Below are 16215 nucleotides of genomic sequence, written 5' to 3'. Positions count from 1 at the left end.
GCTGTGGGGTTGGAGAACTCTCTGACGATGTCGAAGAGTTCTTTGCTGTGGTTAGAGCTGGGTTCAATTGGCCAGGTCGCTGCTCTTCATCTGTTTCAGTAGTTGGTGGTATTGCTTGAGGGATGATTGGAGGTGGTTCTTTCTGTGGCCTCCTTGCTTATGCGCCATTTCCTTTCTGGTCATTTTCAGTTGCCTTTCACGGTTCTTAGTTCCATGGTGTACCAACTGGCCTGTTTAGAGGACCTCTTGAGTTTGGTGGACTTGACGGAGGTGACTCTGTCAGCACAATTGGTGATCGAGGTGGAGAAGTTCTTGACCGCCTGTTCTAGGTTGGTTGTGGTGTCATGGTGGTAGGTATTGAGAGCTCAGTTCACTGGCTCTCTGATACTTTGTTCCCGCTGCAGTGTGAGGTTCTGGGAGGCTTGGTTTTGGTGCCAGGGGATCCTGTGATGGTGAAGTGGATGATGGCATGGTCTGCCCAGATGAGCTCGGTGACATGGCTGCACTCGACTCTGTCACTGGCCAAGAAGATGGGGTCAAGTGTGTGTCTTGCATCGGTGGCTAGTTGGGAGAGACTGATGTTGTTCATGCTTTCGATGAGGTGGCCGTGTTGGCGTTGTTGGGGTCGTCGCTTTGAAAATTGAGGTCTCTGAGGAAGATGTAGTGTTTGGAATTGATGGTGAGGTGGGCAACGAATTTGGGGATGGTATCGCAGAAATTGGGGTGTTGTACTGGAGGTCTGTAGGAGAGGGTGCCTCAGATGGTGGTTTTGCCGTCAAGAACGTCAAGATTTAATTAAATTCATAGAGGCTAACATTATCCCACCCATCACTTCCCTGGTTAAAAAAAATATTAATCTAGGGAAGAAAGTGGAGGGAAAGAATTATGTATGTGAAAGATATTAATAAAAATAACACATTTTAAATTTGCAGCCAATGCATATATAGTGATAGGTATATGATGATACCTTGTTTACTATTCTTAGATGCACAATGAAAAAGGATGGTGAAAAAGTAAAACAGTAACGTAATATTCTCTTTCTGAACTTCAACATTCTACCACTCGTGTTCTTGTGTCATAATTATACCTGCAATCATCTTTAAAAAAAAAGCATTAAATGGAATTTCAAGTGCTTTTTTTATGTTTCTGCTGAGTTGGGTAGTCTAGTCCTCTCCCATCCCTCTTTGTGTCTTGGTTGTGACTGGTTCACCTCAGTGAGGCGACAAACGGATAAGTCATAAATGCCCACACAAAAACAAACATGTTGTTTGCAAAGAGGGCCAAACTAATTTTACAGTGACTTGTAATCTCGAGAACATTCATCTGAATTTGTGCAGTTTTGCAATAAATGTACTTTAGAGTATAGTGGAAAAAGAGAATGTCAGAGCAGAGAAGGCCCTTCCATAAGGCAAGGTAAGGGAACAGTCTTAGGGAACCATCTAGTGGTGGTGTCAAATGACATCAAATGTCCTGAGAAATATCCTTCTTTTTGTTGTTTGTGGAGTGCTCCAAAGATAAAATAGCATTTTTCCTGTGGCACTGAAAGTCCTATCAACAACCTTTCTAATGGAACAGTAGAAGTAAGGACTGGTCATGCGCTCATTCATTGTGTTAGAGATGCTGCACCCCAGTAACTTACCCACTACTTTAGTACCTTTATCCCAAGGGACTTTGTTAATCCATGCCCTGGCACTGGATCCTGACAGGGCCTATTGTGTTGGGCGTTGGAAATACTGCTAGTGGGATTTAATAGCAACTCAACACATTGAACAGTGAACTTGACATTATAGATTTGGAAAGAAGGAAGTGCAATGGCAGGTGGAAAAGGCATCCATGCTAGACAATATTGCTTGTACTGCTTGTGTTACTGGTGGTATACTACCAGAATATTGAATCTTAAATAATATGCTACAAAAATACCATAACCAGAATAATGACTACTAAAACGTTATTGCACTTCTGTGGTGCTTTCAAACTTTTGCGATGGCACCATAGCGCTTACATCTGGGCATGCGTCTGTGTGAACCAGGAGGAACCATTGTTTGATGTATTATGTTGTTTCCTGGTCGTTGGTTGTGTGTGGATATTAGACAAAGTGGGGCAGATTTACTTAAAATTCACGTGACAGTGCAGCAAGGAAAGTCGCTGCGTTGCTTGAATGAGTGGTGAAAAACGCCATGCCTGCTAACATATGATACTCTTCAGCTCTCTTTCCCAGCTCTGGCGCAGTTGAGGCTGCCTAGTGCCCACTCAGGCACCCTTCCGACATGGCACAAGGGGGCCTTCTTTAAGGCCAGGATTGTTTTTCTTCAGGATGCAGTGCCTTCCTACACAAAAACAATCTTTAGAGTTCTATTCCTCTTTCTATGTGTGCTGCAGAATGCAAAGAATGCAAAGAAGAAATAGAGGGACAAATAAAGATATTTCTCCTCATTACGTCTCACTTTGGACACATTCCCAGGTTTACTAGCTTTAGTAAATCAGTGATTGATTCAAACTGGTTGGGTGGATGCATGGGAATGCTCATGCTTCATCTGTTAACGCTGACATTTTACTAATAAATATTCATTTATTTAGAATGTTAAATCTGCATAGAAAATGAATTAATATAGAGAAATAATACACAACTTTGAAAATGTGCCTACTTGAGTGACCGCGAATAATCACAAAGTGTCCTTATTAACTGCTTAATGATGTAAAACGTTGTGCTCATGTTTGGATTAATGTAGTAGTAGGTTATATCAATAATCAAGTATTATTTATTCGCTTTAAGAATCATAGGCCTTAAGTTAGCGAGGTCTCAGGCCTAGTTGCACGGCCTCATGTCAAGGTGCATTGCTTAGACGAGTCACATAAAAAGGCTGCTTAGAGAATTCGATTTGTAATTTTCCACTGTGTTGACCAAATGCTAGTAGCTAAACTTCTTTTCTATGAGAACTGCTTGCTACATTATGTGGTAATAGCTATTGATACTTTGTAGAATTTAGTCTGTGTAAAGGTGATGTTCCCTGGACCTAACAATGGATGCACTGACTGGAGCATAAGGCGATACAAAATTGCTACCTGACAAGCCCAACAATGGGAACAGGAAAAGAAGAGCCACTCATCGACATGTGAAAGACAGTCTAGTTATATCTTAGATTTGAGGTTCTAGTTTCATTGGGCTAAAGGTAAATGCATGATTTTTTTTTACCAATAGCAACGTGGGAAGATGTCCTAGGGAATCTAACTTAGCCAGACTGTACCGAGAGGAGACGCCGCACTTTTTCCTAACTGTCCCGAGAGGAGACTAGCTTAACTTTTCCTAACTTTGTTGCCGAAAAGCGACATGCTGATTATGTCCGTTCCTGAGACATTTCTATCTTGAGCTTTATTGCTGAGTCCCAATGTCTTGCTGACTGAACAGATGTCCAATTGACGAAGATTGTCGCAGCTGGCTGAACCATATTGAGGCTAGGTATAAGACTCTTACTGATTGTCTAGTTGCTTTTGTCTTTAGCTACCAACTGCTAATTTTGATAGAGCTATAGCTAGATGTTTTTCCAATTTTGTGTTGACTAAATTGTTTTGCATGAAGCCCAAACATGCCATTCTAGTCAGAAGGATTAGTTAGGAAACTCACTGAAGATGCTTGCTAAATATTAACGACAGCTGATGTCTTTTCTTTGCTGAATCTAAATGTCTGCTATTTCTATTGCGCAGTTATTCTTGCTATTGATTTGCATTGTAACTCTAGAATGTGTAGTTATCCACGCTCTGATTAAATTGAGATTCTTTAGAAGATTTGGTCTACCAATATTGTTTCTGTATGCATATCATTTGATTTTGAGACAAAGTTACATGATATTAGCATTGTTAATATAGGGAAATAAGCATCCTAACCTTTACATAAAGGTGTGGTTATTCATGGCCAAGGGATCATGGTGCTTGGAAATTACTCACTCCCAAGATTATTGATCCTATTGAATGTATTGTTATTGATTGTTATTGAAACTGAGGCCCAGATTTATACTCTGTTTGCGCTGAATTAGTGTCATTTTTTACGCTAACTCAATGCAAACTTAACTCCATATTTATATTTTGTCACTAGACTAGTCTAGCGCCAAATATTGGAGTTAAAGTCATTTTTTGGATGCGTGAACCTACCTTGCCTCAATGAGATGCAAGGCAGGCGTTTCCATCCAAAAAATGACACTAAGGCCCTAGCGCCTGATTTAACCTCCTGTACAGAAATGGTGCATGGGAGGGAGGTCGACCTAAATAATGGTGCTAAACCTTCTTAGTGCCATTATTTAATGCCTGTGTCAGGGCAGGCGTTAGGGGACCTGTAGACCCATTTCCACGGTCTAACACTATGGAAAGAGCCCTTAGGTGCCCTCCTCAAGCCCCAGGTACACCCCACCAACCCCGGAGGGACACCACAGGATGGGGGACCCCATCCCAGGTAATTATAGGTGACTAGAGGTAATTATTTGCAAAAATAATTTAAAGTGCCACTGGGGGCCCTGAAATTGGCCCACCTACATGACACTGGGTGCAATGGCCATGCGCAGGGGACCCTTGTCCCATGTGCTGGCGATTGGGGTGGTGGACATGACTCCTGTCTTTTAAAAGACAGGAGTCATGTGGTATGGGTGGTTTTGTGTCAAGAAATGACGCTAGTCTGGTTAGAGTCTTTTTTTTATTCTAACCATCCTACCGTAATTTTTTGGTGCAAAACTCCATTCTCCCATATGGCCACCCCCACCCAGCTAACGTAATTTTCCATGACGTTAGCCCACCCTTTGCACTGACTTGCACCATTCCCTTAATTTGGGGCCCAGCTGGCGACCTGGAATGGCGCAAGCCAGCACTATATTTTTTTACGCAAAACTGCGCAAATGCAGTTTTGCATAAAAAAGTATAAATCTGGGCCTGAGTCTTATGGTGGGAACTACTCTAAGTGCAGTCAAAATGTCCATCAAAACTTTAACCCATCCCCTTATAAACTAAGATAAGAACCCAAATAAGGTCAGAAGCGCTAACACACCCATGGGACGCCTTCCCAAGCAAGGTATCGCAAGCAGAGCTTTGCGCTCCGTTGCATTTCTTAGTATTTACCAAACCACGCAACGCCACGGAAAGTGGCTTTGCATGGCTTAGTAAATATTGAAAATGATTTTGTGTCGAGGCTGTGCCAAAAAAGCGACGCAAACCCGAGGCAAAATCATAGGAAATCTGCCCCTTATTTTATTGGCTAGTTTTGCTGTGCTTTGTGTGCATTAGTGTTAAAGTCAAATTCGTTTGAGCCAGCCGTTTATTTGTCCGTGTTATTAGTATTGGATGATGTGCCGATGATTTTCTTTTTTCTCTGAACTGTGGGATCGACGGCACATTGCTCAGCCGTTGTGCGGTGGATCATGTACATGTATTCGAATCCCAGTCCGTGTCCGGCGGTGCTGATAAAATAGTGTGCACAATGGCACTTGTGTACCCAGCTTTTGCTTGTTAAGAAAAAAGCAGTACAGTTGCTCGGCAGCTGACGTCAAGACAGGGTGTTTCCCTTTTTCTACAAATTACATCTATCACAAACCTTCACAAAAAGAATGAAATGCAACACCTCCGACTACCTACTTGTAACCTGAACCTAAGGCCACGCAGGCCCTATGCACAATGCTGGGTTTGCGGTGTCTAATAGGACGCATTTATTATATCATACACAACGCCATGAATTGTGGTAATTGTGACATGGATCTGGGAGGACTGACACTTGAAACAAGTGAACTTTCAGATATACTGTTGTGAACTAAAGCACGAAACCAGAGGAATGCATATACAAAATCCAGTGCTGTACGTCTTTTTAAAGGGCTTCGACGCTTTTGGGCCTTGTACTCATTTTATAAACCGCTCAATAAATAAACAAATACATTGATGGGAATCCTTGTTTTCGCAAGCTTAATCAGGGCTGGACTGACATTCTGCCACTCTGGCATTTCCCCCTTAGGCTGGCTGCTAGGGGCTCCTTTCGGAGCAGGATATCACTCAATCATGTCCCATTGACCCATTCATGTCACAGCCTCCTGTAGTGTGGGACTGGTTTGAACACGTTTCTAGGGTTGATTTTGGTTTCTAGTCCTATACAAGCCTCTAGCGCCACCAGAGCATCACTTTTAGCGACACTACGGTGGCATTGTGCAACTGCACCATATTTACAAGGTGGTGCTAAGCCACTTTTTGTGGCTTAACGCCGCCTAGTAAATAAGGGCCCCCCTGACCCAGTTTTCTGCAGCATACATAGAGAGAGCAAAAGGCCATGAATGATTGTTTATGTGCAGGAAGGCGTCCCTTCCCGCACCTGAACAACATTCAATAATGACGAATTGCTACTTCTCTGTGTGCTGCATCCTGCAGCACACATGTAAGTGCCATTTTGCCATTGTAGATTATGTGCAGAAAGGGCCACCTTCCTGCACATAAACAGTCATTCCCTCAATGCAGACACCCTTGCACTATGGTGCAAGGATGCCTGCGTTGGCGCTGACAGCTCAATTTAGCACCAGCACTAGGGGAAACACCAGGGTGCGCTGTATTTTTGTAAATACGGTGCATCTCTGCGTTTCGGAATTGACGCAGCAGAGCGCTGCTAATTTTGGCACAGTGCTGTGCTGCGCCAGTTCCATGTAAATATGACCCTAAATGTATCGTCTGTTGCATACCTGTGTAATGCATAGATTTCCATTCTTTTTAGTGCACACGTTCCATAGTGAATATGACGTGACTCACAAACTGTGTTTGCTCCTAATTTTACATATGGATTTCAAAATGTCCATGGTTTTTCACCAGATACATCTCATATAGTATTACCAGAAGTAATTTTTCAGGTGTGAAAAAAAGACTAGTGCAATGGTGCAAGAACGTCAATTCACCAAAATGCCAGGGGTGGCGGAAGTGACATCACATGCTTTGAACTTCAATTTCACTCACACAGACATGTTTATACACACACATTCGCACTTACACAAACTCTCTCCTACCTAAACAAACACTCACCTATGAGCATGCACACAACATACATGTAAGTAGCATTTTTTTACTTACTTTAACTGTCAAAGACAGTCATATTCCAGCTAATTGTACTCCACTTTTTATTGCAATCGAGAGAAAACACAGAGAGTGGAGCCCCAGCTGACTATGGACGAGTTGCCTCTGTGTTCCTGGCACTTATTTTGCCACATCTCGGGCCAGTGGTTGCAGAGACAGTGGTAGTGGTCACAAGGAGCAAGCCATAGGTCGGAGCTGTGACTCTTAATGAGCCCTGAATGACGTCAATGCTATGATGATGAAACAACATGGAGGGGGGACCATCATCTCACTAAAGATATGTGCATGTGAAAAATTCTCCTGCAACTTTAAGAGCGACTATACCAAAGAGTCCAAACACATTTAAAGGCAGAGAAAAGGGCAGATTGGGTCATTTTCTAACACATTTTCATAAATATACAGGTAAATGTGGTATAAGTTGGTACTGGCATAGGGCCTACATCTTCAAATGGAGTCTTAGTGCTAAATCACTATTTATAAGTTATAACTGATGAAGATCTACTTAATACATGTTCAAACTTAACGCAGTAGTCTGTTTTAAAAACCAATGTAGGGATCTGGAGTGTTTCAACATGAATGGGCAGTGTGCCACAAGTCTCACACCTCCGAGATAAGATATTTTATCACAACCTTCACCTGAAATTGGTCAAATTAGTGTTTGCGAAATTAATTTGATGGTATGATATTTCGTTGCTGGATTTTGCTTTTTTAGTATCACTACACCCATTCACCCGCCTTTACCAGTTTAGCACATTCAGAAAATTGGTTGTGCATCAAGGGCGAGTCGAGGAATACTGGGAGTGGCAAGGGAGATGTTTTTCTTTTTCTCAAATCCATTCCACGGTGTTCAAAGCAAGGAACTGTGGAAAAAGGAAAATGGAGGGTCCCTTAAATTATGTAATTATGCTTGGGGAAGTGTAATAGTTTGGTCCTTACTGTCTGTTCCTCTGGTGCAAACAAAACATCTCCAAAAGCTGGAAAACACATAAATCTGACAGTGAAATCAGTAAGTTATATAGTATGTCACAGTTGTGAACAATTCCAAAATTCCAAATTCCCATACTCTTCTGTAGCTTAAACAGCATCTATGTGTATTTCCATTAGAAACATTAGGGCCCAGTAGTTGAGTTCTTCTAAAAAGCGTTGCCACAACAGAAATATTGCGTGAAAAATGAACAGCCACCAAACAGTAGTAACTCTGAAGCCATAAAAATATGACTATGAACGTGTGAAGGTTTACGTTTTTAAGAATCTGCATGCATTCACAGTAGCATGCCTGAGAAACAGCACTAGGTGTAGATTTGCTGGTGCACATTTTTTTTCTTTCTTCTCTTTTTGTTTTGTTCACAGGCAAAACAGGTTTACTCCTGGAGTAAGCTCTTACAATACTCTCTCACCAAGGGGCATATTTCCAAAAACTGACACAGCGCAGCACGGCGCTGCGCCAAAATTGGCAGAGCCACACTGCATCAGTTCTCTAACTCAGGGATGCGTCATATTGACAAAAATACTGTGCATCCCTGTGTTTCCTCCTGCACTAACACTAAATTAGCTGCCTAGCGCCAACGCAGCCATCCTTTTGCCATGGTGCAAAGGATGGCTGCACTGCGGGGAAGATTGTTTTTGTGTAGGAAGGGACACCTTCCCACACAAAAACAATCTTCAATGGCAATGTGCTCTTTCTATGTGTGCGGCAGCACAGATAGAAAGAGCAAAAAATGAGGAGAAATGAAAGCATTTCTCCTTGTTGCGCCTAGATTTTGACCCTGCCTCAGATTTACAATTTCTTGTAAATCTGGGGCAGCATCAAAATGCAATGGGTGTTGATGCCCCTAGTACCTAGAAACAAAATCAAATAGACATTACAATCAATAACATTGTCATTATACCTGTCCTCAAAATGGATCAGTGAGCTGTGACAGTCTTCGTTAATAGGACATCAGTTTGGTCAGCAAGGCATCAGGATTTAGCATCAAAGTTCAGAAAAAGTCTCTTTAAGCAATAACGTTAAGCATGTCTCCTCTCAGGACGGTCAAGAAAATAATGGCCCATCTCCTCTCTGTGCAGTTAGATTTCCTAAAACTACTTCCCACATCCTTATTGGTCAAAGAATCAGATGTTTGCATTTAGTCCAATGAAAACAAAACCCCAAATCTACACTTTTACTAGCATATTGTTCACATGTCGATGATTGGCTCCTCTCCTCCTGTTCCCATTGCTTGGCTTGTCAGGTATCAATATTTCTGCAGCTTATACCCCAGTCAGTGCATCTATTGTCTTCTCCTGGGAAGGTCAGTTTTACACATACTACATCATACATTGTATCCTAGCTAATACATCATCTTCTAGCAAGCAGTTCTCATGAGAAAGACATTCAGCTACAAGCACTTGATCAGCACAGTGGAAAATCACAATTTAATTCTCTAAGCATCCATTTTATACATCGATTAAGAAATGCAGCTTGACATAAGGCCATGCAACTAGGCCCAAGACCTCGCTAAGTTAAGGCTTATGATTAATAAAGCTAATACATAATACATAACCCTTAATATGACATATCACTACATTAATCAAACATAAACTCAACATTTTATATTAATAAGCCATTAATAAGCACAATTCATGAACATTGGTGGCCACTCAAGTGGGCGGTCCTTCTAATGCGTGCATCATTTTTCTCTAAGTTAATACATTTTCTATGCAAATCCAACACTCAGAATACATGAATAATCATTAATAAATTCAGCGTTAACAGTATCTTTACGATTATTGTCCGCCTCAAATGTGCTTAAATGAGTACTCTTAGATATTTCCATGTGTTGCTGGGTACCTATGTCAGATTTCTGGAGCGATATTGGATTAGCTGTTAATGAGGATGTGATTTTGTCATGGGTATGAATCTAAATTTGCTTTCAGTGGTCTGTGCCACTCCTTACCTTTACCAGCTCCCACGTGTTGGGTTAATACTATGTCAGGATGTGAAAAGGTTTAGTATCCATTGGTCCCTTCCCATGTGAGTTTCCACAGGTTAGTTTGGCATCTAAACACAAGTGCACTTTCACATAATCCAAATATGTTGTATATTATTCAAAGAGTGCTTCTCTCTGGCTCAGAGGCAAAGTACTATTGACTGCTGTGTACAAAGGCGTAGGGGTATTGTTCGGGGAACAGTGCAGTGCAAATGTACCAAACGCCATATTCACAATCAATGCAAGATGACTGGTCTTTTTAAATACAAGATTCAACATTTGAGAATATTCTGCCATTTGAACTAAGTTTAGCACAATATCGCCTAAATGATAAAAAATTGACCAAAATCCTAAAACCTAGATCTTTCAAGCCACTGAATGGTTGTGACGAAATTCGTGGCCTAGATTTCTCGTGGCTATATGGTTTATTTCCTTCCTAGTGCCAAGAAGACCCATGAGGGTATTAGCTGTGCACTACAAGCCTCTACTTTTGATGTAGTGTTACATGTGGTTTAGCCTTAAAGTCTCCACTCTTATGAATTTACATTACATTGCAAAAATATTTTTGTTAACCAATCCCAATTTAAGTTTACCGTCCTGTGTGAATTCTATGTGAAATGATTTCTACCTCACCAGGGTATTCATTAAATGGAATTTATTTGAGAACCGTTTTACTCAGGGGCATGCTATTTTCCTGAGAATTCGTAGTGCTCTTCTGATTAACTCTAAATTGAGGAGTGCTACAATTTACATTACCTGCTTGGCTAAACCTCGGTCCATGCTTAGGGCAATTTCATGTTTTACACTTCTTAATTCTTGTCATTTGTAAAGCGTGAAATATGTCCCATTCATACCTTTTATCCAAACCACAAGAAGCTGCTTTCCCTGGACATCTGCAGATTTAGGGGTGATGGACAGTTCATCTGCGGTTAGCCCTATCAAAAGGTTCACCATTATGGACAATGGCCACACTCCAGGCATAACATTAAACCAAAACTACATGATTCAATAGATTTTTTTCGACAGGTTTTATTGCTTCCTAAGACAACAGCTTTCCGTGTGCATCCCAAGTGTTTCAACTTGCCTCGCTGAATAACATTTGCATCAAACATCGCCTTTTAGTGTTGTCTTGTCCATACACAAACTTTCACAGATGTCTCTCCATATTTGTAAACTGTAATAGTATTTTATTCATAGTAATCGACATACTCTGGGATGTGCAGATGCAATTAACACACATGCATATTGTGTTGTAGCACCTCTATTACTGGCAATCCCTGCTGCTTACACAGGCTCTTGCATGCATAAGCAACATTTTCTATTCACTGACTATGCTTCATGAAATAGTGATGCCCTTGCTCGCCGTGTTCCATTAACACCCCAGTATTAATTTTTGTAATTGTGTTCTACGACACTAGCATAGCTCACTCGTTCTTGGCATCAGGCTGCAATTACATGCATTATTTACAAGTTTTTCTATAAGCCGCGGTATTTTTTAAACAGCTTGTCCAACAGATAACTAAAATACATTACGCTAAATGTGAATTCATGTTAAATCCCAACGAAAAGAAGGAAGGCTCTGTTGTTTGCCCACAGTTCAATAAAGATATGAATTGGGCCCTGATTACAAAAGGGGCCCGGATAATTCCGAACTCTGTGAAAACCCCTTTTTGTGCAGGGTTCGCAATTACAATATGTGCATCGTTTAAAACATCCGGAACTACTGGTTGCGATTACATCTGCACTACCCAATTTTCCTCAGGTTAATTTCCGCAGGTTATACCTGCCAATTTAAACCGGGGGAATATGCCCTGTAAACACTAGCATGTGCAGATTTTATTGGCGAAAGCACAAACATCTGAATGTTATGCCCCATTTAGAGGGGAAGGGTTGTTATTAGAATTATCAAACGTGATGAATTCATGACCTTGGGGTATCGATTTACACCATAACCAACTATTGCATCCCCATCCGAGGTAATCAGGGAAGATGTGCCTTTTTAAAGAACTTGTACTATATATGAAATAAATAAAATATCTGGACCAAATGTTGCAAGAATAGGCAATCCTATGTAGCACTCTAAAAACTGTTCATTTACTGATAATTTTCATTCCTCTTTCCTTGTCCTCGTGCTTACACTCTAAGTTGAGTCAAGCTTCCACCTGACTGGCACCTGTAGCCAAGAGTCCAAACTCCATCAAATGGGTGGTCCACTACCGCTCCCTTTTCCTTTTTAGTTCTATGGGAAAAAAAAGCTTTTCTTGGGAAGCCCATTCCCACAACCTGGGAGCGGCCATCAAAGGGTCCCCCATTCATCTTGTCAAACTACCAAAGTCAAACTGCAGTCCAATGTGAAATACTTGCGCCAGATAGGATGAGTCAGAAAGACTGGAAAGCTGAATAAAAAACGAAGTAATTAGGTCTATGAGTAATTAATCACACTATCACCTTCTTGTCTCAGTCTTCATTGTCAGACATAAAAGATGCAACATGCCACAATTGCTGGATGCTGATCAAGACCGACCAGTTTTGATGTCCCTTACGGGGATTAAAAGAACACCAACCAGGGAATGTAATTACCTTGGCTGTAAAACAAAATTGAGCCCCAACAAAAGGAACCACATACATTGACTCAAGGACCAGCAGCTCCTAGAAACAAGCATTTGCAATACAATTGGTCTCGCGTTTGCTCGAGTTAGAGCTATTACCATTGTAAATTCCTAACTGGAACATAAATTGAAAATGAAAAGTAAAACAGTTGACATAAGCAAGCTGATTTAAAGCACCACAGATGCCATGAGCATGAGCGCAAAGGAGAGACACAAAAGGAAAAAGAAGTTAGCTTGCAGTCAAATGTATCGGCAAACGTGCAATTATTCATGTAACAGAGTCAATGGCCAAGGCGGTAACAAAACTGCCCCAAGGAGGGGCAAAAGTGAAGCATTTATCAATGATAACAAAAGTATTTTTAAAAGGCAAGCCCATTGACGAGTGATGGGCGTGTGGTGGGTGTGGTTAAAATCCCACAGATACATTGCAACAAGTCAGAGTACTTGCACGCTCAACCTAACAATTCTTCTACACAACCATTCATGTACAGTGAGTGAGGCCTAGAAACCTTTCCCCCAAAATGACATGAAAAGATTAAACAGCACAAATTCCACCATTTCACTCTGAGAAAAATTTAACTGCCAGGAATATGAATATCAAAGAGGGGTCACCAATGGTACCAGCTGCTTCCCTTGGCTTCTCTCTTCATGTCCCTGGCACTCCTCTTACTACTTCTGGTCTCAGGGGTCATGAAAGCAACAATAGACATAAAAGTAAATAAGGCTCTACAATTCCTGAAAATGGAATACAGCGTTTGCTCCAACTCCTTCATTTGAAGCAATTGGAGACAGTTGAAAAGCTATGCATGAGACAAGGGGCCAAAGTTTTAATTTCAGTGGGGTCAGTGGGTGAATGATGTAATTCCAAAATCCCTTATATTTTGGTGAATTGGTATCCATGAGTCGGAGATTGGGCGCAAGAAGGTCATTCATCTTTTTTTTGGTGGGGGGGCATCCAAATAGGGCAGATTGCAACACAATGTTCCTTCTTGCCTTCAGCTCTAGATGTGCAGGATTTTTCACAATTTGTCATACCAGCTGCGTCTTACCTTCCCTAAGCCTATGGATGGGCAACAACCACTTCTGGAACAAAGATACTCAGTTAAGGAACAAAAAGAACCCAAGTACTCAAGGGCCTTAATCACCTGAAGATATCATAATGATGACAAGTGCCCCTGTTTTGTGATATTTATCACTGCAGAGGGATCAGTCGGCTCTCCTTTTACAAATAAAAACAGGATCAAACCCTCAGAATCCTGTACTACAGATGGGAATGAAAACTGTCTATGCTAGATATATAAAGGTCCTGGGAAGATAAGAGTATAAGTATGGAGCCTAGAAAGCTAGCTAACTTGTTGTTTGTGCATCTAATAAATATGTGCTTTGATTGCCAATGTTTTTATTCAGGCTACCAGACATTTCTTTTTTCTGGTGCACACACTGTTCACAAATGTGGTAGTCAAGATATAGCTAAAAAGGAAGATGACCTTGTGTGTTCCTTCTCATAGGAAGAGTGAAGAAATAGAACAGTGAGCTCCACGTATAGTTTAAATTAAAAGTATTGTTCAAATATCCTGTACAATAATACAGAGGTGAGCATAAGGCGACCAACTCTGACTTAATAGAAGGTTACTGGTGAGAAGGGCAGGGTATGGCACATGGAGTAGTTGCTGGCGGGGATCCTGAAATATGGAGTTCTGACTTCAGGCCTGAAGGCACAATAATGTATCAACATCAAAGAGAGGGACAGGGAGGATTGAAGCTCCAGTGTATAATCTCCCCAAGTAACAATAGACAAAATGAATACACTGTTCCTGGCAGAAAAGAAGGGAAACCCTATGGTTTAGGAGCACGAGCCCTCACACATCCATTCAGATGTCATGCTTCATCATTGGGGTGCTCCTCGTCAGACCGGCGCTGCAATGTCTGACGGGCTCCCCGTTAGGGGGCTCTTTGCGGGAGATCTCTTAGAGTAACTGCCGTGGTGAACTAAGGCCTACATGCAAGTTGTGATTCAAGAGCAGGAGAGAGTTAAAATTGGTTCTATACCCAACGGGGAATTCCCATTTAATGGGCAGAAAGGGGATAAGACCAAGATTAAAAACAAATTGAAAGTGATAAACTGAGGTAATGCTCAAACACTTTCTAGGAATGATGGGGGCAAGAAATTATCTCAAAGCCATCTGAATATCGGTCAACAAGTTTTGCGTCTTATGGTCTACCAGATCAACTGACGCTTCTTCAGGACCATACATCAAAAAGACACTTCTCCTGTATCACAAAAATGAAGGCATTATAGTGTAGTTTATCAACAATCTAATAAACCAAGCCAAAAAAAGTGGATAAAAACAACGTAAGTAATGTGATCGTGACCAGTGCAAGATTAGTGCGCACACTGAGTGATGAACCACAAAGCACAATGTGAAACTGAAAAAAAGAGCTTACCATACCCTACTGTAGGAAGGGCTCCATAGGAGGTACAAGCATAAGGTTGTCGCTACTGAATGGAAAAAGGGAAAAATACCACAAATGCATACACTCCTATCAGTTTAAAGGGGATCATTTCATGCCAAATAGCAACCTTAGTCAGGTCAGCAGAATGTAATAAACAGTCATTATCATATGCATAAAATAGGTATAGAGCAGACTGAAGCATTATTCCACATCGTACCCAAAATGTAGCAAAGCAGGTTTTTAAAATTAAGTACATGGATAGGGTAATATAAGTAGCCCTATGGACCTATAGCAAGAACGGCGCTTCAAATTTAAGCGTCGGAAGTATCCAAACAAAAGCAACAGCCAGTTAGGCAGGGGGCCCGAGCGTAAATTAAGCAACGGTTTCGAGGTGCCTGAAAAATGCAAAAAATGTCTGACTAAGGCACTAGCGACAAGCACACGCTCTGTCTAACTTGGCAAACGGAGGGGCGGCAAGGTATTTACAATTTGCCGTGACAATCTTTTCTTCTTCACCTACCCCAGCGCGTCCTCCTGTATCAGTACACGCTGCGGGTAGACGCAGCGTTATAAAGTCGGGAAACGTGGAAGTGCAGGGTTTCTCCGGCGTGTATAGTGAAGATAAAGGAAGGACTAACCAGTGTAACTGGTTCAATAACACTATAGAAGGACTAGAAACTGCCGCTTTGGGAGCCATGATAGAAAGAAATTCGTAATAAGGAAAGTAAAGGCACTTCGTTTCAAAATAAAACGTCAACTAATTTTATGAGAGCAAGTAAGCCAAAATGAGGGCCAGTGTACATTAAAAAATATCCAACTACAAGGGGGCTCAAAAAATTGGAGCTAATTCTAGACATCAATCTCTAGAAGAGTATATATATGAAACTAGGAACATGTGATAGATGTCCCACTTAACGGCTGTATAGTACTGGAAAAAGGAAATAAACAAATATCTTAAGGCCATGTGTCAAATTGCTACTCAAATTAGCAAGGGTAACAAAGGTAGAATCTAATGGGTCTTCTGAGACAAGCTAATCCGAGTTATATCATCATTGAGGCCTGTGACATGTGTCCGGAGTCTATATACCCAACGTTGTTCAAGT

This window comes from Pleurodeles waltl, chromosome 5 (assembly GCF_031143425.1).
Source record: "Pleurodeles waltl isolate 20211129_DDA chromosome 5, aPleWal1.hap1.20221129, whole genome shotgun sequence".
In the NCBI taxonomy this organism is placed as follows: domain Eukaryota; kingdom Metazoa; phylum Chordata; class Amphibia; order Caudata; family Salamandridae; genus Pleurodeles; species Pleurodeles waltl.
This window is presented reverse-complemented; position numbering follows the sequence as displayed.